Source organism: Elephas maximus, chromosome 21 (genome assembly GCF_024166365.1).
Source record: "Elephas maximus indicus isolate mEleMax1 chromosome 21, mEleMax1 primary haplotype, whole genome shotgun sequence".
NCBI lineage: Eukaryota > Metazoa > Chordata > Mammalia > Proboscidea > Elephantidae > Elephas > Elephas maximus.
The window spans coordinates 67,683,397-67,710,613 of NC_064839.1; the positions used below are offsets into that span (position 1 = coordinate 67,683,397).

Here is a 27,217-nt window from a genome sequence, read left to right on the forward strand (position 1 = left end):
GTCAGTGAAGTCACTCTTGTGGAGGACGTGTCCACAGAGAGAGACATGGAGTTAGAGGAGCAGAAGTGACACCATTCCACATACTGAGAGCACTTTTCATTATGTAAGCTATCAGCACCCATTCTTTAATGATGTCTGGTGTCTCATTTTAAAATTACTTTATCTCCTCTTTGAATGCCTCAAGTTATTAAAGTGATGTAAGGTTATTAACACTGGGGAAAAATAAGTATATATCTTTCATTAATAACGAATGGTAATGAACTTCAGCAAATCCAAAGAACTCCTTTAATCTTTATATTTCCATAACACTAATGTCAGTGTTAATGTAAACTCTATCCACGAAGCCTGCATAAATTTTATCAACAGCCAACAGTCCATACCATCAGAACAAACCCTACAGCCTTAGCAACCATTTTGCTATTTCTGCTTCTGCAAAGCAAAGCAGTTATTTTTACCCACTGAATAATCTTATAGTAAACCAAGAATTTCCCCCTGGTAAAACTTATCTACAATGTTCCTTTATGTGCTAGAATTAGAACCTACAAAACAGGAAAAAAGAACAAAGCTTATCGCTTCGCCAGTTCACTTCATTTGTGCTACTTGGGCTTGCTCTTCCACTTTCCATAAACCAACAATCTAGAAAGTCAGGGCCAATGGTAATAAGTAATTATGGACAGAGTTGCTCTCAACTCCCAAATTGAGCTGAGCTGAGGCAGAAAATTTAGTTTCCCTTTTGAGAAGTCATGATTTTTATCAGCACTCAGGGAATGAAGGAAACTTTAAGCTGCTTCTATTTGAGGCATTTGCTTGTTTAAAATTCATGCAAACTTAAAATCCTCGGCATATTCTCTCCCAATACACTTTTTTTTTTTTTAAAGAGAGTTAAGACAGGTCACCCCTACAGGGTCCCCACCCTATCTTATGCGCTTCCATTTACAAGTATAAATTGTTTATCTTCCTTCATCCGATTTTCTTAATTTACTATTGTGTGTAAACCTATGTCAAATGAATTCATTTGTCAAGTCAGATGTTTTGAAGCAATTTATCAAGTCTAATTAAAGTCAGGCTCTATGATATTCATCATTTCTTTTATCAATGTTTCCTTTTTTTTTTTTTTTTTGGCAAATAATGATCATTTCTGCTTTAGGCAGATTTTTTTTTTTTTTTTTTTTTTACCACATTGTGGCAATTCATTTATCTTTCAGTATTACACTGAGATGCTCATTTCTGTGTGTATGACATGTAGGCTTATGGGTTAAACCACAGAAGACAAATGCCTGTCATATTCTTTTACTTTACTTTTTCCTAAGGATTATCTAAAAGTCATTCAAAAATTTACTATTAACTGTGAAGGACCCTATTGTTAAACGCTGTTCAGAAGTAAAGCAAACTTAATGGTGATTCATTCTATTTGGTATATTTAGAAATCTTCCCACTAGAATACAAGCAAAGAGACTAATAATGGAAAATCACAAAATATTATCAAAAACTCCTTTACCATAGAATCTAGTTGAATTTTGAATAATTTTCCAATGGTCATTTCAGAATAGGATATTGAACAACATTATAAATTGAATTATAGAAAATCTTACATTCCTGAGATAAAAAGATAACTAAATACTTCCAAAAACAGTCCTATAATTTTATAATAAACCTGTTGCTATCGAGTCGATTCTGACTCATAGCGACCCTAGAGATGGCAAAGTTGAGGCAAATATTTCTTCTCAGTAAATCACTTAAAAACACTCAAAGAAAGAGTAGGATACCTTAAATGGTACAGATGCACAGCCCAGAAATTAGCCACAAAAAATAACTTTTTTCTCTAATGCAAAGAGCGTCTTTCCTTTATTTCAGCTGGATTTTTTTTTCTTTATATACATAACTTTCCTCTAGTAACCAAGACTGTAAAATAAACAGGGAGAAACACAAATGTCAGAGACAGCAGCTATCCTAGGCAATTATTTCCAAATATTTTAAAAAGGAGTAAACCCTCAATCCTGCTACCCAGGTGCTCTGACCCAGCATTGACTCCATGACATATGTAAGGAGAGGAGCTGAGAAATAAATGTGTAATTTCCTGGATACCTTTCTCAATTGCGTTTAAAAGCATATGCATTACTTTTGGTATCTGAATACCTAGGTTTTGCTTTATTCAGTGTTATAGCAGCACTAGATGACTAAGACAGAATTTGGTACCGAGAGAGTGTGGTGCTACTCTAACAGATACCTAAAATGTGGAAGTGATTTCCTCGAAAAAACTGTTGGTGGAATTATGGACATCAAAGACAATTCTGGTGAGGACTCAGAAGTAAGTGAGGAGAGCTGTTATACTGGAGATGGTGCAGATGGTGAGAAACAGCAGCGGAGGACTGGCAGCAGCAGAGGAGCGGAAGCAGCAGAGAAATGGCAGCAGCAGAACCAGAAGACCAGCTAAAAATAGCACAGAAGTTGAGCCACTAAGCGAGAGAGCTGAGTGCTTTTGCAAAGGAGGCTTCCTGGAGGAATGAGGTGCCTCCAGGCACTTATTGGTGAGCTACAGAGCTTGGGAACACTTGCCCCAGGAAGGCAGACATGGGCAGCAAGGCCTGAGGGGTGGAGAGGCCAAAGAAGCAGAAGGTGAAGAGATAAAGAACACAGGAAGCAGAACTGCTTCAATCTCAAAGGGTATGACCACGGTTTGTGGTATCTCAAAGCGTGGTGTTGCCACTCAGATGGAAGAGGAGAATGGGGCCTTCCAAAGCCAAGGAAGCAGAGTTGCTGTTCCAGTGGGCCTGGAAGGCAGAACTGAAGCCCAGGGCTGAGAGGCCTCCACCCAGATTCCAGAGAGTTTGGCCAATACCTAGAGTCTGGAGGACAGGGCCGTTGTGTAAAAGGTCTCAGAGAACAGAGGATTATTTTCAAGCCTTGAGAGGTAATGTAATGTGTATGGCTGACTTGCTTGGTTCTTGTTATCCCTTCTTTCACTCCAATCTCTCCCATTTGTAATGAAAATGTCTAGCTTGTGCCTGTTCCACCACTGTATTTTGGAAGCTGATACTTGCATTCTGGATTTCACAGATGAAGAGGAATTTTTGAATTTTGGATTTGGAGTTGATTTAAGACTTTTATGATGGGGTGAATGTGTTTTACATGTGGCAAGGACATGAATTTTTGGGTGCCAAAGGGTGGAATGCCATGGATTGCACTGTGTCCCCAAAACACATGTGTTTCAATTTGGCTAGGCCAAGATTCCCAGTATTATATGATTGTCCACCATTTTGTCATGTGATGTGATTTTCCTATGTGTTGTAAATCCTATTGAGATGATGTTAATGAGATGGGATTAGTGGTAGTTATGTTACTGGAGCAGGACTCAATCTATAAGATTAGATTGTGTCTTAAACCAATCTCATACTAAGAAAGCAGCTCCGGGAGCAGAGTTTGACCTTTGGACCCAGAGCTCCTGCACAGAGAAGCTCCTAGACCAGGGGAAGATTGATGGCAAGGAACTTCCTCCAGAAACAACAGAAAGAGAAAGCCTTCCTGGAGATGATGCCTTAAATTTGGACTTCTAGCCTACTAAATTGTGAGAGAATAAATCTTTGTTAAAGCTTTCCACTTGTGGTATTTCTGTTATAACAGCATTAGATGACTAAGACTCTCAGGAAACCACACTTGGCCTAGTTTTCTAATCTGATCATTTCTCATTCTTTTCTGGTATTTAATATCACTCAGCTTACTACAATTATTTGCCAAACCTATTTAATCTGTGTATTTAAATGCTGGGTCCTGTCCGGTAGGGAGCAAAGACAAATAATGCATTATCACATAGTATATTCTAGAGCTTCGAATATTTTCTGTTTTCTCACGAGATAAATCCATCACTAGGAAAATCAAGTACTGTAATTCACAGGCATTCTCTAGCGTTGTTATGATTGGCCGTTACTGTGCTTGCCAGATCTTTCTTTTCACAGAGGGAAGTAACCCCTAACCTATTCCCTATGGGAACATTATAAAACCAGGTAAACTTATGCTTTCATACAATTCTCCATATCACTTTCATCTTTCTTTAAAATGATTAATTTCCCACTTTTTCTAATCAGTTAATAGTGTAGTTTTGTGCATATTATCTATGCACACATATATGCATTTAGAAAATCATGCTTTCTAATTCTTAGTTAAGTTGTAAAAGTAAATCATAACAGCAAGAATCTATGATGTTCCCTAGCATTCCTAACTCCAAGGTTCTCTCTCTCTTGTTTTATTTTTAATTCTAACACATCTGAAGAATATGCATGTCCCAATCAGCAACAGTCGTAGTATATTTCAACAGGACAGCAAGAGTCAACTTAGTGCAAACTCCCCTAGAAGGCAATATCAGAATCTGAGTCTGATGCTGGCAGTGGGAAAACGCTTATACTTTAATGAAACCCTTTTGACATTTTTTCCTAATTACTGCCCCATGCTATTCCAATGGCATAGTTAATTACTAAAGAATTTATTGGACATTCAGAAAAGCCTACCACAGATATTTGACTTATCCTTGTCCTGTCTGTTAGTTTCTTATTTTGACTTTTTCATATATTAAGGTTATTGATTAACTTTGCCCAAAGATTATAGTTGAAATGCAAACTAAGAAATAAAAAAAGTAAATAGTAATAAGAAGATAAAATCAAAAAACACTTAAGAAAAGCAAAGATGTCACTTGAGGACTAGGGTGTGCCTGACCTAAGCCATGGTATTTCCAATAACCTCGTATGCATGTGAAAACTGGACAATGAATAAAGAAGACTGAATAAGAATTGATGCCTTTGAATTATGGAGTTGGTGAAGACATATTGAATATACCACGGAATGCCAGAAGAGTGAAGAAGTCTATCTTGGAGAAGTACAGCCAGAGTGCTCCTTAGAAGCAAGGATGGCAAGACTTGTTCTCATGTACCTTGGACATGTTATTAGGAGGGATCAGTCCCTGGAGAAGGACATCATGCTTGGTAAAATAGAGGGTGAGCAAAAGAGAGGAAGACCCTCAATGAGATGGATTGACACAGAGGTTGCAACAATGGGCTCAAGCATAACAATGATTGTGACAATGATGAGGGACCAGGCAGTGTTTGGCTTCATTGTACATAGGGTCCCTATGAGTCAGAACAGGCTCCGCAGCATCCAACAACAACAAAAAAATCATTAATATGAATCAGAAAATCTAAAAAAAAAAAAAATCTAGCCACCTGTAATTCCTATCCTACTCTGCACTGCATGTTGCCCATGTCCGTGAGATTCCTCTGCTTGTCTATATCAGTGGAACGTTTTAGTGCTTTTATAAATCACAAGTGCTTATGTACCAGTATTGGAAAACTACTGACTTGAGAATATTAACCAATGCAATGCAGGCATCATCTTTGCTCCTCTGCTTTCATGATCTTGTAGATTTGATAGCTAGCTTCATACTTTCATGATTTGTAGAGCATTACTCCATCTTCAAACAGTCGATTGGAAGAGAACATTTGATCCATGCTGAGCTGACGAACCTCTTCTCCAGGAAATTTGCAATTGAAGATGGAACATGCCAGATCATTTATCTAGTTTCCCATTGAAGGAGACTGTTATGGACTCAACTGGATCCCCCAAAAGTATGTGTTGGAATCCTAGTCACTAAACCTGTGGAAGGAATATTGTTTGGGAATAGGATTTTCTTTGTTATGTTAATAAGGTCATATCAGTATAGGGTGTGTCCCAAACCTAATCACATCAGAGTCATAAGGAGCTGCATAGACATAGAGACAAGGAGCACACATTGTGGGAAGGATAAGTGCCACATGAAGATCTCCACAGAACCGAGGAATATAAGGGCTATAGAAGCTGAGACAAAGACCTTCCTCCAGAGCTGAGAGAGACACAGAGCCTTCCTCTAAAGCTGCTGCCCTGAATTTGGACTTGTAGCCTCCTGAACTGTGAAAAATTACATTTCTCTTCTTTAAAGCCATCCATGTGTTGTATTTCTGTTACAACAGCACTGGATAACTAAGACAGGGATATAAATGTGGACATTAGGATTTGAAATCTAGTACTAGCAAAGAGATTCCTCCTTGAGGGCTAGTTCTATAAAGTCTCCTAGAGACAACTCTGAGGAATCATACTGATGAGTTTGGAGAATTCTGTATGTTCTATTCCTGATCTAATCTTCTTAAATAAATGTCATTGTTCTTGCTGTAATGTCTAAGCTATATAGTACAGTTACCATGTGCTTACCTGGGCTCTGCACTTTACATTGTCTAGCCATTTGACTTTCACAATGCCTATACGCATTTCCTCTCCATTTTGTGAAAAAGAAACCAGTCTTTAACAGGGTCTAAAATCATGCATCTAGTAAATGGCAGGGTCAATGAAAATGGAAGATTGTACACTTCAAAAGAAAAAGAAGTTTTCCAATAACAGAAAAGATTGCCTATAACTGAAAAGAAATTAAAACTGTACTCTGGGACGTTCGGAGGCTGATGTTGTTCCCCTGATGCAGTAAAATATCATAAAAGTAATGAAATGTGCAGCACTGCTCAAAATCTTTTTTCCTCCTGTGATGAGGAAGTCCTTCAGACAAGCCTCTTTTTGTGCTGGCATCTTTAGGCCTCAGAAAAAAGCCACCACCCCCACTGAGGCCTGATACTTGTTAGCAAGGTTAAAAAAACAAAATTCTGGGCTAACAACCTCCCTCTTCTCAGGAATTCAGGGGGGGCATGATGCAGTAGGATGTTTGTTGTTGTTGTTGTTAGGTGTCCTTGAGTCAGTTCTGACTCATAATGATACTATCTACAACAGAACAAAACACTGCTTGGTCCTGAGCCACCCTCGTGATCACTGTTATGCTTAAGCCCATTGTTGCAGCCACTGTGTCAATTCATCTCGTTGATGGTCTTCCTCTTTTTTGCTGACTCTCCACTTTAATAAGAATGATGTTCTTCTCCAGGGACTGATAATATGTCCAAAGTATGTGAGATGAAGTCTTGCCATCCTCACTTCTAAAGAGCATTCTCCCTGTACTTCTTCCAAGACAGACTTGTTCGTTCTTCTGGCATTCCATAGTATATTCACCAACACCATAATTCTAACGCATCAATTCTTCTTCAGACTTCCTTATTCATTGACCAGCTTTCACATACATTTGAGGTGATTGAAAAAACCATGGCTTGGGTCAGAAGCACCTTGGTCTTCGAGGTGACATCTTCGCTTTTCGACACTTTAAAGAGGTCTTTCACAGAAGATTTGCCCACAGCAATGCATCTTTTGATTTCCTGACTGCTGCTTCCATGGATGTTGACTGTGGATCCCAGTAAAATGCAATCCTTGACGACTTCAATCTTTTCTCCATTTATCATGATGTTGCTCATTGGTCCAGTTGTGAGCATTTTTGTTTTCTTTATGTTGAGATGTAATCCATACTGAAGGATGTGGTCTTTGATCTTATCAGTAAGTACTTCAAGTCCTTTTCACTTTCAGCAAGCAAGGTTGTGTCTTCTGCATAAAGCAGATTGTTAATGAGTCTTCCTCCAAACCTGAGGCCATGTTCTTCATATAGTCCAGTTTCTCAAATCTCTTGCTCAGCACACAGATCGAATAGTTACAATGAAAGGATACAACCTTGATGCACACCTTTCCTAACTTTAAACCACACAGTATCCCCTTTTTCTGTTTGAATGACTGCCTCTTAATCTATGTACAGGATCCTCATAAGCACAATTAAGTGTTCTGGAATTCCCATTCTTTGTAATGTTATCAAAAATTTGTTATGATGCACACAGTTGAATGCCTTTGCATAGTCAATAAAACACAAATAAACATCTTTCTTGTATTCTCTACTTTCAGCCAAGATCCATCTGACATCAGCTATGATATCCCTCATTCCACATCCTCTTCTGAATCTGGCTTGAACTTCTGGCAGTTCCCTGTCGATGTACTGGTACAAACGCTTTTGAATGATCTTCAGCAAAATTTTACTTGGGTGTGATATTAATGATATTATTAGTGGGGTTAATAATGCTGGGGTATGAAATAGCTGGGGGAGGAAGTTTTCTGAGTCTCCTCAGCTACAGTGCAGGTGGGGTACACATAGCATAAGCTTACAGTCCACTAAGTGGACCTACCTGGCTAGGGGGAGACCAGCAGTAGGTAGAGTCCATTTAAACTCCTCACCCATGGTGCAAAGTGGGGTGTACATGGCAGACTCTTCATCTCTGCCCACACAGCTTTTGAGCCAGGGACACTGCTCAAGATGTCCTTTCCTGTTGTACGCTGTCTGATTCTTGTTAGTAATGAAAGCTACTTTTCATGAGCTAATATGTGTTCAGGCTCTGATCGAAAGGACATGATATTATGGAGCAATCCTTATTAGTTATTGATGCTCTTTTTCTAATGGTCCCCTGGCTATCTAGAAATCGAGTACAACCTGTGAGCGCCAGGCAGATTTGGAGTACTGCCTTAGTCTACCTCACAAACTGTATGATTATTGATCCCTTATTTTTGACCCAGGGTCTACATTCTAGCTTACTATGGGAAATCTCTCCTTTAGTCATTCTGAAAATATTTATTGAGAATCTGCTTCGTAGCAGGTACATCACTAGGTGATGAGGATGCAATGGTGAAAAAGAAAGAGGTTTTCTGCCCTCACAGAAATTGCAGTTCCACAAAGCAGCCATCATCAAGCAGGAACTACTATCTATCCTGCTAAAAGGGAGGGGGGGGGCAGGGGAGAATGGGAGAACAGGTGAAAAGCAACTAATTTTAGTTCAGGTTGCCTCAGTAGATGGAACTTTTCAGATAGAAATTATAGAATAATTAGGATTTAGAAATTAGATGAGGATGGTGACACATGTAATAAAACCAGCTGCTGTCAATTTTATTCCAACTTATTGCTACCCCTCTGTGTCAGCAGAACTGTGCCCCACCAGGTTTTCCATAGCTGATTTTTCTGAAGAAGACTGCCAAGCCTTTCTTCTGAGGTGCCTCTGGGTAGACTCAAACCTTCAACCTTTTCATTAGCAGCCAGGTGTCTTAACCATTTGCACAACCCAGGGACTTCAATAAATGTTGTAGGTGAGTGAAGCTTCACGTATGAAGACCTAGAGGTGAATGAGTGTGGAGTGAATGATGACTCCCAGATTCTAAGTGGACACACATCATAGTTATTCCAAAAGCAAAAATAAATTCAGTGCCTTTCACACATGGCCTGAGGGAGGATGATGAGATTTGAGGATCGAGAGGCAAGCAGGTCTTAGGTCATTAAGGGAGTTTTAAGCACACCCAATCATTCAGTAAATACTTACTCTGTGTCTTTTATGTGTGAACTATCTAAGGTCCCTGGATGGCACAACCTTGTGCTTGCCTACTACCAAAAAGTTGGCAGCTCCAGTCCACTGAGCTGTGCTGTGGAAGAAAAACCGGGCGGGGGGGGGCCACTTCTATAAGATTACAGCCATTGAAAACCCAATGGAGTACAGTTCTCCTCTGACACAATGAGGTCGCCATAAGCCAGAATCGACTCAATGGCAATGGATTAATTATACGCTCTAGGGACAGGAGAGTGAAAAAGTGTTTATCCACATAGAGCATGCATTCTAGTGGGTGAGAAAGAGAGTAACGAGAAAATAAGTGACATACTGTCAATCCCACTACAACACTTGTTTTAAAACTGCATATTAGGCCTGAAGCAATACATACATACATAGTTGCATACACACAGACACTAGGCAGCAATCTGAGCATAACAGAAAGTCTGTGTTTGCATATACGTAATTTCCTACATAAGAAACACTAGGTGAAAGCAAAGTGTACCCTGTTAAACCAAACCAAATACTTATAAACAAAAACGCACGCATATGCGCACACACACCCCTGAAACATCTACCAGATACCTGGGTTCACTACTTTTGCTATAAGACACACTCATTTACATCTTGTTTTACAAATATTGGTCAGATTTCAGAGTCCTTCCCTCACCTACTTCATAGTAACTCAGGGTCTACAACTCTTCAGATGCTGGCCCTTCTGACATCCTCTTCCACAAGCAAACTTCAGGTATTTTTCAAGGTTACATGCTACGTTTATCTTAGCATTGCAGCCTTTCTGAACCTTTTATCGTATGTTGGTGGATTCAAACTGCTGACCTTTTGGTTAGCAGCTGTAGCTCTTAACCACTACACCACCAGGATTTCCATGTAAAACTGTGCCACACTTTCATTAAATTCTTATTTTTTTTTTTTTAATGTGTGACTGACAAGGGCTCTGAATGTTGTGTCCTACGTTCATTTTTTTCCATAACCCTTGTGGTTTTAATTACACAATTTTGCATAAAGCAAAGATTTTTAAAGACATGTATGTCACACTACAGGATACCAGACTTTATGTTAGATTGTGCTGAATCCTAAGGAGAAAAAGTAAAGCAGGAAAGATGGATAACGGATAGTAAGTTTTGGAAAGTATTGAAATTTTAGATATGATGACCAGAAGTCACTCATTGATAAGGTAATAGTTGAGGAGTAGAGATAAAACTACTATATATATAATTTTTTTCCAGGCTGAGAAAACAGGAAGTGAAAAGAATATTTCTTAACACACGCTCACACACAAATAAATACTTCCACGTGCATTGTTTTGATAGCACAATTTTTAGAAGGGAACTATTTTGCGCTAACAGGAGATTCCATTTCCGCAGTAAATGTTGTTTTGGAAATGTATTGAGATTCACAATGTATACCTTAGAGAACAACATTGGCCATATGGAGAATGACTAAATATTTCAAACTGCCTGGGATAGCTTCAGTTCATACCTGCTGTACAGGCATACCTTTTGTAGTGCCTTCTTTTGCTCTCCAAAAATGTCCTAAGTGTAAACAAAAATTATTTGGTAACACTAGCCACTACATTTACCTAGTATGAAGTCACTTAAGGCCATTTAGAATATAGTTAAAGGCTTATGTAGCGTTTGACCCCCCAACAGTCTTTTTAAACATAAAACAAACAACAAAAACAGTACAAGAGAAAAGTGTATCATTACTACCAAGGCAATGTGTTTTGGAAGAGTGTTTGCTATATGTTCAGCTATTCACCCCCTCCACACTCCTCATGTACTCTCTGCTGTTGCTGGGAAAACCAGACATTATTTGGCAGTTGAGCCACTTCGAGGATTGAGGGGTACCTCTATATCACTATATTTTCAGGCATAAGTGGTTCAACCTATAATAAAGCTACCCAGAAATTGAGTTGAGCATTCTTCTTTACCCAAGTTCCCTTCCGTGGATTTACTACCATAAACAGACAAGCCAGATGAAGTAGTAAATTTATGAATGCTTTTATTTATGTTGGTTCACAAGAATGGAAGCAAAGCAAACAGGTTCAGGGACTGTTATGGATTGAATTGTGCCCTCCCCCAGTATAAGTTTTAGAATTCTAACCCCTATACTTGTGGATATAATCCGATTGGGACATATGTTAATGAGGTCATATCAGTGCAGGGTGCGTCCTGAACACAAGCATTTCTGAGTTTAAACAACAGCAAAGACACAGAGAAAAAGGAGCACGAATAGAGGAAGACAGAAGCTATGTGATGACAATGAAGGCAGATGAATCTACAAGACCAGGAACTTCAAGAATTGCCGGCTCCTAGAAGCTGAAACAAGAGGTCCTGGTGGCTCAGTGGTTAAAGTTCTTGACCGCTAACCGAAAGATCTGAGGTTCAAACCCACCAGCTGTCCTTCAGGAGACAGCTGTGGCAGTCTTCTGAAAAGATCACAGCCTTGGAAACCCTACAGGGCTGCTATGAGCAGGAATGTACTTCATGGGCAACAGGTTTGTTACGCTTGAGCCCATTGTTGCAGCCACTGTGTCAATCCATCTCTTTGAAGGTTTTCCTCTTTTTTGCTCACTGTCTATTTTAACAAGCACGGTGTCCTTCTCCAGGGACTGGTCCCTCCTGATAACACGTGTAAAGAATGTGAGGCGAAGTCCTGCCATTCCTGCTTCTAAGGAGCACTCTGGCTGTACTTCCTCCGAGAGAGACCTGTTCATTCTTCTGGAAGTCCATGGTATAGTCAATATTCTTCACTATACCACAATTCAAAGGCATTAATTCTTTTGTCTTCTTATTCATTGTCCAGCTTTCATATGCATGTGAGGTGATTGAAAATACCATGGCTTGGGTCAGGAACACTTTAAGCTTCTTTGCTTTCTTTGCTTTTTAATACTTTAAAGAGACCTTCACCTCTTTAAATCTGTGTGAAAATCTTCATTCTGACACTAGAGTTTATCATGCATACATTGAAAGTACACACACACACACACACACATATATACCCCATTGTAAGTTGATTCTGACATAAGTTGAACGCTTTAATTTTTTGAAAAATTTTCATTATTACTGCCTTTTATTACCAGTATCTTTATAAATCTGATATTTATTTGTCTTTAGGGGTTGGAAGTATTACATATAAACTTACATATATACTTTAATACATCAAAAAAAAAATTGCATTCCAGTCGATTCCAATTCCTAGCTACCCTATAGGACAGAGTAGAACTGCTCCATATGATTTCTAAGGAGCAGCTGGTGGCTTTGAACTGACTACCTTTTAGTTAACAGCTGAGCTCTTAACCACTGCACCATTAGGGCTCCATTTTAATACATACATACACACAAAATACACAAATCATAATAATTTACTCTGGATGAAGAATTGAATGACGTTGGAATTTTGTCAGTTGTGGTACTAACTCCACTCGTGGAAGGTTCTGGATCATCTGGGTTATCCCTGGGAAATGGGATGGCATTTGTACTTTGAAAATTAGTGAGAGCTGTCTGTATGGTCCTTATCTGTCTTCATGTATTTCACGGTAGCATTTCGCTGCTTCCTGAATCTGCCTATCAATTTTAGGAAAGCAATTACATTTAGGTCCATGTTTTCAAGCAGCTGAAGCCCCTGATTTAGTTTATAAAACTAAATCTGTATGACAGTGTTTTGAACAGTAAGTCATAAAATTGAGCATCTGCCATTGAGCATCTGAGAATGATGACATCAGCATATTACATGCTGCACCGTTGTATGTTGTACACATTACTTAAGATTAAAAAAAAAAAAAACAACATTGCTGTTGAGTCAATTCTGACTCATAGTGACAAGATGTACAAAAAAGCAAAAAGGACGTTCATAAGTACTGTTTGTTGTAACTCAAATACATCATAAGTCAGGGACTACTTGTGTATATAATATAAAATTTTGTTCAAATGGGTATTGTTTTCTGGATAATAGAAGACAGTCGATAAGTTTTGTCTCTAAGTAGGCTTCATCTTTTATAAACAAAACATTTACAAGCTTATGAATAACCTGGTAAGGCCATATCTACATGTATCAAAGTAGGTACTCTCCAGAATTCTTTCTTTCTTCTTCTGTGTGTGTGTGTGTTTGTTTAGATCAGTGGTTTTCATACAACTCTGAAAATTTTTTCATATGTAATTTGATCAATTGCATATGAAATATTTTACTTAGTGTTTTTCTTAAAATTCACCTGACATGAAATCACTTTTTCTTAGATTTGTCCTAAGTATTAACATCAATGTAACCGTTAGTCTGTTCTGTAAATTATATTTTCCATGTACCTGTAAAATTGATATGTAAACACACAATTATCAAAATTAAAGAGATTCACAAATGTACTAGGTAAAATCACTCCACAGGCCACTGAGGGCATGGATGAATTTTAGAAAATGTAAAGAGTTGATGTGGAAAATTTTAATTTTAGTGCACCTGGTATTAAGGATGGATTTTTATATAGTCTATTAGAAAGTCCTCAAATTATTTTTTTTTTAATGAAACACATTTAACACTTTAGTTGGTTCTGGGAAATTTCCTAAGATGTAAGATCAAATCATCGTTTGACTCAGAAACCAGAGAAGCATGTCCAACAATTTGTTTTCCACATTAGGAAAGCAAACAACATTAATGAGGTCAGGAAAGCACAGAAGAGACAACCTCATAAAGTCTACTTGTCCTTTCAGATCTACCAAAGTTTCCTCAGGTCTTATATTTGAAAGTTCAAGGGTATGAAACATAGATTTTGGAAGGCAAGTTGATATCTTATGAGAGTGTGATTTTCTGTCTCTCTCTCACACATACACACACTCATACACACTCCATAAGATATCTTCATTCTGCCCATGGAATTGAAGAATAAAATTATGTTATATCCAGAATCTCCACACCTAGATATCGTTAGAAACTTCAGGATTTGAAGTAATACTCAATGGCTTTAAGAAGAAGATGGAAGTCATTCAAAGACCCTTAAATTTTTTTCTTTTAACTGTTATATGTTAACGGTCAATTTTCAAAATTATAATGAGAACAAAATTGATTTGCTAAGTGTTGTTTTATCTTTATAGAGAAATTTATGTTTACAAAAATAAAATTCAGTGGAAGGGCCTTAAGGAAAAAAATCAACTTAAATCATCAACAATCAATATTCAATGTCTTCTAGAATCTTTCAAAAGATCACTCAAATAATACATCTGAGGGGTTTATAAACTACCGACACTAATATATCCAATGCATTAATGTGCTTGAAATTGGAAATTATATTTTTGTTTGAAGAAATGTGAATAAGAAATAAAATAAAGAGATCTTTATGAAAACAATTCAAACTGTGAAAAATTAGATTCATCGACTGAAACAATTTTCTTCAGATAAATTTATGAATCTGTACAATGAGAATTTATATGGTAAGCAATGCTTTAGTTTCACTGAGGATCACTTCGTGCCAGACAACAGGCAACTGGCATTTCTGAGATCAGTACTGTTTTGAGAACACAGTTTCAAGCATAATTGTAAAAGCAATAGATGGATTAGGTAAAAAGTGATGGATGCCCAGTGCTATTTGAGTTGTCCTCAATCTGATATGTTTTCCAAAGAAGGGGTTGGTGGTCCTTAATGGAGCGAAACAAGGAAACGAAGTGTTACAAACCTAGATGTTCAAATCCACATAAGGCTGAATTTTCAGACACATAGTCTCCAGTCCCCAGAGCTACTTAGTGTTGAAAATCAACCGCTCAGGTAAAGACCTCTTATTTCTTCACCCTTCCCTCCAGGTTAGGAAAAAAGTATTTTGCGTGCAAAAGTGTGATATTAGAAAACGTATTGTAAATTTTTCTTCATAATATCATTTTTGGTGGGGAGTTTAAAGGGCCAGAAAATAGTAGAATATAGTGGTTTATGTAGCTCTTAATTGTAAGAAAAATATTATTAAAAAAGGATTGGCTTAGTCATTATCCTTCTGAACACTTCACAGATATATATTTGCTTTTCTGGTAAATATAGCAGGAACAGTCTTCACTTGAAAAAAATCTCTCTGCACGTTTACTCTGACTGTAACATATTCCTATAAAATAAATAAAATATCTGAGGTAACTATCGTGAGTGGCCATATAACATATAACAGGTTATCTACATCTTGGCTGTTACAAAAATCAGACAAGTTAGCATTAATAGTTAAAAGAGTAAGCAAGTGTCATTTTTTATATTTCTAAGACTGACAAAATGACTAGGACAAAATAAACTATATTTCCATGAATTTCCATTGACTTTGTAAACTGAATGATAATACTTGTTGTGTTTTCCCGATGGATTTTGACACAAATTTTAATGTGTTCTAAGCCAAAAATAAATCATGAATTTAAATAAATATTTCTAAAAATCATAACCAATGGATTTTACCATGTTTCCTCCACCGTGATTTCAAGTATTTATTTCGCACATACCATTGGAGCCCTGGTAGCATAGTGGTCAAGAGCTCAGCTGATAACCAAAAGGTCAACAATTCGAGTCCACCAACCACTCCTTGGAAACCCTGTGAGGCAGTTCTAATCTGTCCTACAGGATTTGGAATCAACTCGATGGCAATGGATTTGGTTTTTTGGTCTTATTGCTTGTCCAAGACAGTAAGAACGTTCCAGCTGTATAGGTACCCAAACATAAAATTAAAATCAAAAGCAGCCACTAAAATTACAACTTTTTCCCTTAGCGTTCTCAATTAGTGGTTTTTGAATCCATAGTAATCAAAACAAATCTGTATCACATGCCGTCATCCTAAAGATTTTAATCATCTCAGTATGATGGAAAATGGAACATGCATAGCTTCAACATTAAGAGCACATTTCTTTAAAACGCCTGCTTTCAAACATCTTCATTCAAAATTATTTGAAAGCTTCTAATTTGAAATTATTGGGGTAGATCAGTATTAAGACTTCTTAATGGCTAAACTTTTAGTTTTATATCACTCAATCTACAACTTTTTACAAAGGAAAAAAGATTTTTTTTTTTTTAAGGAGCATCCTATTTGTAATGATATTAATTTTCTCCTGACTAGACACTCTCTTCATTGCCAGGAGGTAATGAAAACTTCAGTGTGTTTATGATCACGTAAAAACAGGATTCCAAAATGGAAATAGGACTTCAGAATTATTCAGCCCAAACTGTACCTTTCCTAGACAAGCATGCATACACAATTTATATGTAGGAGCCCATTTAGGTTGCACTGAAAACTCTCCTTGCCTTGGTTTTTGTGTGGTGTGTCCCTTTGTTTCCTTCACATGTTCCCTGAAAGCTCTATTATTCCTTATTTCTGAAATAGATCTAATCCCATAGGGAAATGACCCTGTATATTACCTCTGCTCTCTTCTAGGTCCTTCCTAAAGCCTGACACAAATATAAAGTGGTCCCTTCCTTGTCTATACCTCAAAGAGAGGTTTTTGAGATAAAATTTAAAACAATTAAAATTTCTTAAAGAAGAAACAAAGTATATGAAGAGAGGAGAGGAGAGATGAGAAAGAAGAGAAGGAAGGAACCATGGAGGGATGGAAAATTCCTTCATCTAAATGTGTTAGTCCTTTCTCAAGAAAGCAGAGTGGTTCATTCACTGTCAAAATCTTTTGAACGTCCACATCTTAAATAGTCACACGATTAACCTTTCAACATTGCTTTTTACTTTAAATGTTTTGAAAATCCTCTCGGAGTAAGATAGCTATAGGATCTCAAAAGGAAAGCCGAACATGCTGTCTGTGAGCTATGGGAAAAGGCAATAAGAATATCGACGTGGCAGAGGGAATAATATAAAGGGAAAGGCAGAAAGTGCCTGCTTTGACACAGACGATAACAATAACTAACGCTTAAAAACCCAGACGTCTACATGGTGCATAATCTGCTCCAAGCACTGTCTCAAAGGGGCTCACGTACGTTGATTTATTTAATCTTTGTAACAACCCTAAAAGAGCTTAGAGAAGTGAAGTAGTCAGAATTTCTTTTACTTTAATCCAGCTGTTGAACAAGTTTTGAAAGGACAAGGATATTTGTATTCATTAATATTTTTGTCTTTTAAAAAGACTAACTTTGATTTTCTTCAAACAAGGAATAAAACTCAGTAAAGTTCCGCATAAAAACACAAAAGATGAATCATGTGTAGAGAAACAGTCGTGAAAAAACTAAGTGGCTAATCTCCACCTTAATTTAATGAAGGCCTTATGTATTACTTTTTAAACTTTCTGTTCATTGCTTTTTCCATAATAGCTTTCATATTTCATAACAGCTTTGCCAAAATGCTGGAGTGGAAATCTGATAACAGCGTTTAGCTATATGCAATAGAACTTAGATTCTACACTTAGATTCTTGCACCGACCTGAATAGTATGTAGACAAATATTAATTAATTAATTTTATGTATCAACTTGGATAGGCTTGTTGCCTTTTTGTTTGGGCACGCACTAGTTTAGAGGTTGCCATGATGTGGGTGAGCCTCATGAATCAGTTGAAGGCCTTCAGAGCAAAAACTGAAGTTTCCTGGAGAAAAAGTAATTCTGCCTTAAGACTGTAACATAAAAATCCTGCCTGAGTCCCCGCCTCCTGGGCCAGCCTGATGAATTTTGAACACTGGAAGCAATATCAACTCTTGCCTGAAGTTCCAGTCTGCCTGCCCTACAGATTTCAGACAAAAGAAGATGGAAAGAATACATAGGCCACTGTACCAAAAAGAACTGGTCAAGATTCGAACATCTCAGGAGGTAGCAAATAATCAAGAAACAATGGTAATGAAGGAAGAAGTCCAAGCTGCACTAAAGGCTCTGGCAAAAAGCAAGGCTTCAGGAATTGATGGAATAGTAGTTCCACCAAACAGATGCAACACTGGAAGCAATCACTAATCTGTGCCAAGAAATTTAGAAGACAGCTGCCTGGCCAGCCGACTGGAATATATCTATATTTGTGTCCATTCCAAAGAAAGGTATTCCAACAGAATGTGGAAATTATCAAACAATATCATTAATATCACATGCAAGTAAAATTAAGCTGAAGATAATTCGAAAAGGGTTGCAGCAGTACATTGACAGGGAACTTCCAGAAATTCAAACTGGAATCAGAAAAGGATGTGGAACAAGGGATATCATTGCTGATGTCAGATGGATCTTGACTGGAAACAGAGAATACCAGAAATATGTTTACTGTATTTAATTGACCATGCAGAGGCATTCAGCCATGTGGATCATAACGAATTATGGATAACATTTGCAAGAACGGGAATCCCAGGACACTTAATTGTGCTTATGTGGAACTTGTACGTAGAAAAAGAGGCAGTTGTTCCAACAAAACCGGGGATACTGCATGGTTTGAAATCAGGAGAGGTGTGCATCAGGCTTGCATCCTTTCACCATGCTTATTCAATCCCTATACTAAGCAAATAATCTGAGAAGTAGGACTACATGAAGAAGAACACCTATATGGAGAAGAACACCACATCAGGATTGGAGGAAGCCTCATTAACAACCTGCATTATGCAGAAGATACAAACTTGCTTACTGAAAGTGAAAAGGACTTGAAGCACTTACTGATGAAGGTCAAAGACTACATCCTTCAATATAAATTATATCTTCACAAAAAGAAAACAAAAATTCTCACTACTGGACCAATAAGCAACATCATGATAAATGGAGAAAATATTGATGTCAAGGACTTAATTTACCTGGGTCCACAATCAACACCCATGGAAGCAGCAGTCAAGAAATAAAACAACTTTGGACAAATCCGCTGCAAAAGACCTCTTTCAAGTATGAAAAAGCAAAGATGTCACTTTGAGGACTAAGGTATGCCTGACCCAAGCCATGATATTTACAATCTCCTCATATGCATGCAAAAGCTGGACAATGAATAAGGAAGAAGGAAGAAGAATTGATGTACTTTAATTATGCCATTAGTGAAGAATATTGAATATACAATGGATGGCCAGAAGAACAATAAACCTACCTTGGAAGAAGCACAGCCAAAATGCTCCTTAGACTTTCGGGTAGTGAGACTTTGTCTCACTTAACTTGGACATATCAGGAGGGACCGGTCCCTAGAGAAGGACATTATGCTTGCTAAAGTATAGGGTAAGTGAAGAAGAGAAGGATGTTCAAAGAGATGGATTGACACAGTTGGCTGCAACAATGGACCCAAACATAGCAATGATTGTGGAAATGGCATAGTACCTGGCAGTGTTTCATTCTTTTGTACATAGGTTTGCTGTGAGTCAGAACTGACTGGACGGCACCTAAGAACAACTATATATATGTGTGTGTGTATATGTATATGTGTATATATATAGAGAGAGAGAGAAACAGCCCTCGTGGCACAGTGGTTAAAAGCTAAAGGGTGCTACAGCTGCTAATCAAAAAGGCCAGCAGTTCGAATCCACCAGCCGATCCTCATATATAAACCCTATAGGGCAGTTCTACTCTGTCTTATTAAAAAAAAAAAAAAGGTTGCTATAAGTCAGAAGCAACTCAATAGCAATGGGTTTGGGTTTCTTTGTTGTTGTTGTGTGTATATGTGTATGTGTGTATATGTATATGTATAATCTTATTTTGGTTCTGATTCTCTGGATCACTCTGACAGATACATTTCTTTAAGTATATAAAATAATGAACTGTGAATGACAACTCTTGAAATGTAACAAAACCTATGCTGGCGGAGAAAATGTTGTTATATGTCATTGTAGCTCTCCACAGCACATATTCTATCTATGCCACAGGTATCTATTCATCAATCCTACTAACCTGTGTTTATCTTAAGAGATAATAAAACAAATAAATAAATAAATAAATAAAAACAAAAACTGAAAAAAAGGAAAGGTAACGTTTGTATAATAAAGCAGAAGATACATCCTGAGGTATGGCAGAGGAAAATGTCTACAAATGTTTTCCTATGAATGAGAAATACCTAACTTTTAAAATTCAGTCAGCTTACGAAAATATATTGCAAATTGGTTAGAAAGCTCAGGCTAGGTTAACAAATAATAACTGATCTCCTAGCATCACTCTACAACCTGTTTCAACTTTGGAAGTCGCAGAAATGTCTCATGTTCCATCCATCCCCCCAGCTATGCAAGTGTTGCCTGCCTCCTCACAACCTTGCAACAGATCTGTGGTCAAACTGTATTTAGATTTTGCTTGAATCTGGTGAGACATGATGTATGTGCAAGTTTAAGCTGCATTTTTTATTATAGATGAATTTGGATTTATTTTCTTATGTTTAACAACTGTTTATCTTTCTTTTTCTATAAAATTTTTATTTCAATTTTTCCTGCATTTTTCCACTAGGTATTTGGCCCTTTTCTGCTCACCTCTTTGTGATAGATTTGTTGGTTCATTTTCTGTGACATCATTTCTATAGTCTTTTTTCTATTTTTAGGTATTTAAAAAACATATTTAGTAGTATTTATGAGTACTTTGGTTTACTGCTCTTGTACTTCATTTTAGAAAGTATTTTTAATTTCATGGTTATATTAGTTTCCTTCTAGAAATTATATAATTTTATTTTTTACACTTATTTTCCTGATTCATTTTGAATTTACTCTGGTATATGATATGAAAAATAGATACAATTTTATTTTTATCCAAGATAGATCCCCAGTTTTTCCCAATGCTATTTATTACAAGTCCATTTTTCCCATTGGTTTAAAATGTAACTTTTATTATATACAATAGCTTAATATATACTTGGGTGGCCTTTTTGTTTTTTTATTCTGTTGCATTAGTCTGATTATGTATTCATGGATAAACACCTCACTGTGTTTTTGTTATAAAGGCTCTTTAATGTTTTGTTATAGGTCCTGACCTCCCTGACATTTCTCTTTATTTTGGGGGGATTGTTTTTGGCCATTCTTGCTTCTTTATTTTTCCATATGAACTTTCGAATCTACTGGCATAGCTATAGGGAAAAAAAAGTTAGATTTTTTTATTGAGAGTGTCAGATTTATAAGTTAATTTATGGAACATTGCCACCTTTATACAGTTGGGTTTTCAGATCTTAGAAAATGGTATGCCTACTTATTCAACTTTTGTGTCTTTTAAGGGATTTCTTCAAGTAGATTTTGGAAATACCTTATTAAGGCCAGGGTATTTAATGTTTTTATTTCTCTCGTACTGATAACTGATTTATTCTCATTCAATATATCATATTGTCCCCATACATGGAAACTCAATATTTGTGTATTATTTTATAAATTGCTGTAAAATGCATTCTTTATTTCAGCAGGGCATTTTTAAAAATTTCCTTCCCTTGGGTTTCATGATATAAATTATGTGCTTTTAAATAAAGATAGTTTTACTTCCTCCTTTCAAAATCTTATGCAGCTAATTACTTTCTCTCATCTAATGACATTAGCTGGTGTTGAGAGATACTCCGTCACAGGGCCCTCATGCTCCTATCCATCTTGCTGTGTATGCCACAAATGTGGAGTCCTGACTGCTTGTTTGCTGAGCTTTTTCTCAGGACTGTATTGCAGGAAGCGACCTTGAAAGATGAGACAACAATGTTTATTTCCAGGACAAAGAGTAGGTTTGCTTACCACTTACGATAAAAGCTGTGAATTCCCTAGGCTCAGTGTCCACAGCCAGCCCACTACCTGGTGTGAGGCATCCCTCTGAGTCTGTCCCCATTGCCCCTGTGGGACTTGTGGGATGGGAGGAGAGCAATGGGAATGGATGCAAATATAATTTCATGCTGCTTGCTATCTTGGTACCTTAGTTACCGAATGCTGCTGTATCAGAAATACTACAAGTGGGTGGCTTTAACAAACAAATCTATTTTCTCACAATTTAGGAGGCTAGAAGTCTGAATTCAGGGTACCAACTCATAGGCAAAGACTTTCTCTCTCTGGGGGCTCTCAAGGAAGGTGCTCGTTCCTTAGTTCCTTGGCGATTTTCACACGGCGTGGCATCTATCTTCCCCCATCTCTCCTTGCTTTTCAGTGCCTAATCTGCTCATTTTATATTTCAAAGGCGGTTGGTTTAAGACACACCCTATATTGCCTCATTAACATAACAAAGGGAATTAGATCCACAGGTATGTCGATGTTGTTAGGTGTCCTTGTGTTGGCTCCAACTCAGCAAACCTAGTACAAAAGAACAAAACACTGCCCGGTCCTGCATCATCCCCATAATCGTTGTGATGTTCAAACCCATCCTTGCAGCCACTGTGTCAATCCATCTCATTGAGGGTCTTCCTCTCTTTTGCTGACCCTCTACATTACCAAGCATGATGTCCTTCTCCAAGGATTGGTCCCTCTTGATAATATGTCCAAATTATGAGAGATGAAGTCTCGCCATCTGCATTTCCAAGCAGCACCCTAGCTGTACTTCTTCTGAGACAGGTTTGTTCATTCTTCTAGCAGTCCATGGTATATTCAATATTCTTCACCAACACCATAATTCAAAGACATCAATTCTTCTTTGGTCTTCCTTATTCATTGTTCAGCTTTCACATGCGTATTATGCAACTGAAAATACCTTAGCTTGGGTCAGGTGCACCTTAGTCCTCAAAAGGACAGCTTTGCTTTTTACACTTTAAAGAGGTCTTTCGCAGCACATTTTCCCAATGCACTATGTTGTTTGATTTCTTGACTGCTGCTTCCATGGGCATTGATTGTGGATCCAAGTAAAAGGAAATCCTTGACAACCTCAATATTTTCTTCATTTATAATGATGTTACTTATTGGTGCACTTGTGAGGATTCTTGTTTTCTTTGTATATCCATAGGTATAGGGATTAGGATTTATAGCACATATTTTTGGGGGACACAATCCAATCATAACACTCGGCAACTGGAGGTGGTGGTGGTGCTGCTGAAAAAGCCCTTTATCTCTGATATGGAATTTGCATATGTTTTGCCAACAAACATGAAATAGAAGCAGACTAACTTATTGTAAATAGTGTAAAATCAGATCCACAGACCCAATAGCTAATACCTCCAATATAATCATAAGGAGTGATAATACCAGAGAGTATTTCATTTTCTGATTTTAGTGTGTAAAAACGGTGTCAAGGAAGTGTCTGACCTCATTTAACTTCAGAAGGAGGAAGGAGAATCAAGATTAACAGCCCGACGCTGATTCCTATGAGGCAGGGGTTAGACATGCCTCCTCTCTCCACCATCTTTACCAATTCTTACACCAACTGCCCCTCCCATGGCACTCTCTACTTCTCTGATGGGTTTGATAATTCATTTCAGTAGCCATACAGATCTCACAGACAATACTCACTATTATGGGGTTTATTAGGGAAGTAACGAGAGACAATTCAGGCTCAGGAACACTTAAGGATACAGGTCTTCCATCAGGACAGCCTCTTTCCAGGCGTGCTCACAGGCACAGCTCTCCCTGGCCCTCAGTCTCTGCCTAAAGGCACTCAGCTTTCCCATTCCATAGGCTGGGAAGCCCACCTTGCCATCTCTTGCTGCCAGATCTCTGCTGCTGGGTCTTTCCTGCCACCATTCTCACCATCTTCAGGGTTATAGCTTGCACTCTCTCTCTCTCTCTCTCTCAGTCTCCTGCTTCCAGGAGCTTCTCAGCACAGGAATCCTGGATCCAAAGGACTGCTGGCTTCTAGCTATTCTTCCTTGGTGGTGATGGGCTCTTTTCATTCCTGCCTCTGGAGTGGCTCATTTCAAGCCCAGTGGGATGGCAAAACTGACCAACCCCTTCAGTGGGCCACAATTACCCTATCATACAGTCCCACCCAACCACTTAGGTGGGAGTTACAACACCATAGCTGGAAAGGCCACGCACAAGTAATCAATCACACCGCATAGTGGGAATGCCTATTTAACATATTTTTGGCTCTGGTGTTGATATACACACAGAGATGCACACACACACAAATTAATATTATAGAATTATTAGAATTATTCATTATCCATTTTCTTGAGAAGTTTTTCTTTGAATGTGTATTGAATTACCCCAACTGCTTCTTCAGCATCTATGACAATAATCATAAATTCCTTTATAGTAGAACAACTCATATAATAAATTCTACCAAAACATTTCCTAATATTGAAACACACTTGCATGTCTGATACAGATCCCATTTGGTATGATGCATTACTTTCAAATGTGCTGTTGGATTCTGTTTGCTAATATTTTATTTAAGATTATTGCATAGATATTCATGAGTGAAAGTGGTCTTTGGTTTTATTCTTGGTACAATCTTTATCAAGCTTCAATATTTTTGAAGACAGAGCAAATCACCTCTTATGATGCAGAAGCGTATTTCTCCTCTTTAAGAGAATTTTGTGACTAAAAGTAAAGTTGATGAAATTGAAAGAGAACTTAGGAGAAAATTGTGACACAGGGGATAGTGAGAATTTGAAATATGTCCACTATATTTGAATAATGTTGGATCTTTTCCTCATGTAAAATTAGAAACTAAATGTTTCTTCATAATTATTGTGGGAAAATACTTTTTAAAGCTTTTTTTCTTTTTCATCACCTAATATCTAGAATATTATACTCTTGAAATGCTTGTCATTGGGGGCTGAACAATGAATCTTTGAGGTAGGAATTTGTACCATTTAAAACCAAGGTGCAAAAGACCCCAAATCATATTATCGGCATTTCAGTTAAGGTTCCTATATACTTTCCACTCATTAACAAAAGCTATATTTCTGCCCTATTTTCTGTAGATTAAAAAATGCTACAGCTATATTTGAAGCCTCTTGCATACTTCCTCCTCTAGTTTCCTATCTGTCTGTCCCCAGAGGTTACTACTGTCCTGATGCTGTTGCGTGTCCTTCGTTGTTTTCACTGACTTTGTAATATGTTTTTATCTCAGTTCATCAGATCTTCCATTGTGTAGCCTGGAGCTCATAATTCCTCATCGATGAAAACACCTATATTCTCCACTTCTTCTCTGAACAATTTCTTCACTTTCTTGCTCTAGCAATAACCTGAGTCTCTCTTGAGGATATTGCTTTCCCACTAGAAACCGTAAGTAGGGGAACCAGTGTAATCAGGGTCTGTTAATGGGTTCTTGTCCTTGCTTTTCACTGCATTTTACAGGCTTTTGCTATTCTGTACTAAAAATCCTACCTATGACATTGATGCCATCAGACCATGTCATCTGCTAATCTTTTATGTTACAGCCATTAGTTCTCACTCCTTCATTCCTGGAAAATATTATCTCTTTTAATTCCACTAAAGTTTTGATAATCATCCCACTACCCTAGCCTTGGAGTTTTTTGACTTCCTTTCCATAAATACTTTTTCTCAACCCTAACTCAACTATCTACTTTCATTTGCTTAACCCAGAATCATCTTATTATCAAAAACTGCATCTGACTCAATTTCACATACACTGCTCTCTGTCAGCCACTTTATATCTCTTGACCAGAACTCCAAAACTGCCACAATTCCTCAGGACCTACATCGAAATTAATACCACCAAAGTTTCTTCATCTTGCACTTAAGGCATGCCCTCATTTTCTTTCTTTTTTATATCTCCAGTTTACTTTCAACAGTCCATATTTAACAGTCCCTTGCGTACACAATCAACTCCCTTGCTTCTCTCAGCCACTCTGGCTAAATCCACCTTTCTAACTATTTTCTAACTCACCTGAATTGCTTAATGTGTCTGAAGAAAAAACACAGAATGGGACTGAGTGGTCTTATTTTAAATTCATGATTACTTACCTTAATTAGGCTCTCAGTGCTACCTAGCAAGCCTACTTCATTTCCTTAGTTCTTTTACTTTCCCACTTTCCTGGATGAGTTTTTCCACACGTTCTCTTTACTGGACTATGTAACACCTCATCTTCCTTCTTCATTCTCAGCTGATGACCTAATTTCTGGTTTTATCAAGAAAAAAAATAGAAGGGAATTTTCCAACATTCTCGCCATCACAAACATCCACCTACTTTCATCTGTGCCCATCAACCATGACTTTCTCTCTGTTATTATGGTCGAACTGTCAGCATACCTTTACAGGCAGATGCAGAGTCCCTCTCTCCTTGTTAGTGAGATCTGTCTATTTTCATGTCTTCAGTTATGTTGCTTCAGTAGTTTTGCTTTCTTTCCCAAATCATCAGCTTCTTTCTGTCTTCTTGAATGTTCTATAATACAAATATGAGGTGATATAATATTTACTTCCCAAAAAGTCCGTTAACTCAAGATCCCCTTCTGGCTTATCCTCCTTTTTCTTTGTCTCTTAACCACAAAATTACTTCATAAATCTCTCTTCTAACTGTCCCAGGTTATTTTCTTACCGTTCTCTCATTAAACCATTGAAAACAATCTTTTCTCCCTATCAATATACCAAAAGAAGCTACATCATTGGCAACCAGTTGCTCAATTCATTCTTAAGTTAACCTTTGGTATTATTTGACCACCTCGATCTTTCCATTCTTGAACCATTTCCTTGATTTGGATTCCACTGCACCACTTTATTCTGGCTATACTCCTACTACAGTGGCTACTAGTTCTTAGGTTTCATCTCACTTAGTTACCAAGCTTTATCATTCCCTCCTGAACTTAGTACTTGTACTCTTCTCCATCTACATTTGCATTCTCACTGATCTCACTCAATTTCTTTACTTCAGATAACATCTATATGCTGATGACTCCTGTATCCCACAAGGTTCAATCAGAAATGAATCAAGAAGACAGAAACACAATGAGATATGATATAAATGGATTTCCCTATCTGCTTCTCTTATAGTCTTCCCATGAAAAATTAATGACAACTCTATCCTTCTCCTTGCACAAACTAAAATATACTTGGAGTATGTACTGATTCTTCTTATTTTTTCACTTCTCACATTTCATCCAATAACAAAGTTTTTCTGTTCTACCTTCACAGCCTGTTCAGAATATGACCACTTCTCACCACCTCCACTGCTACCATCTGGATT

General features: G+C 37.6%; 1 protein-coding gene and 1 pseudogene across 3 annotated transcripts in view; both read right to left on the reverse strand.

Moving 5' to 3' along the window:
• LOC126064759 (collagen alpha-1(I) chain-like) overlaps window positions 1-27,217 on the reverse strand; it is a 253,041-nt gene that overhangs the window by 58,806 nt on the left and 167,018 nt on the right. For 2 of the 3 annotated variants that reach the window (XM_049864012.1, XM_049864016.1), the window contains exon 3: window positions 26,287-26,419. The gene's annotated coding sequence lies outside the window, so the exon portion shown is untranslated. Of the gene's footprint in view, window positions 1-25,587; window positions 26,156-26,286; window positions 26,420-27,217 lie in introns of those variants that run through there. The other variant, XM_049864013.1, reaches the window with a different exon arrangement.
• LOC126064649 (proline-rich nuclear receptor coactivator 2-like) overlaps window positions 1-27,217 on the reverse strand; it is a 33,618-nt pseudogene that overhangs the window by 2,066 nt on the left and 4,335 nt on the right.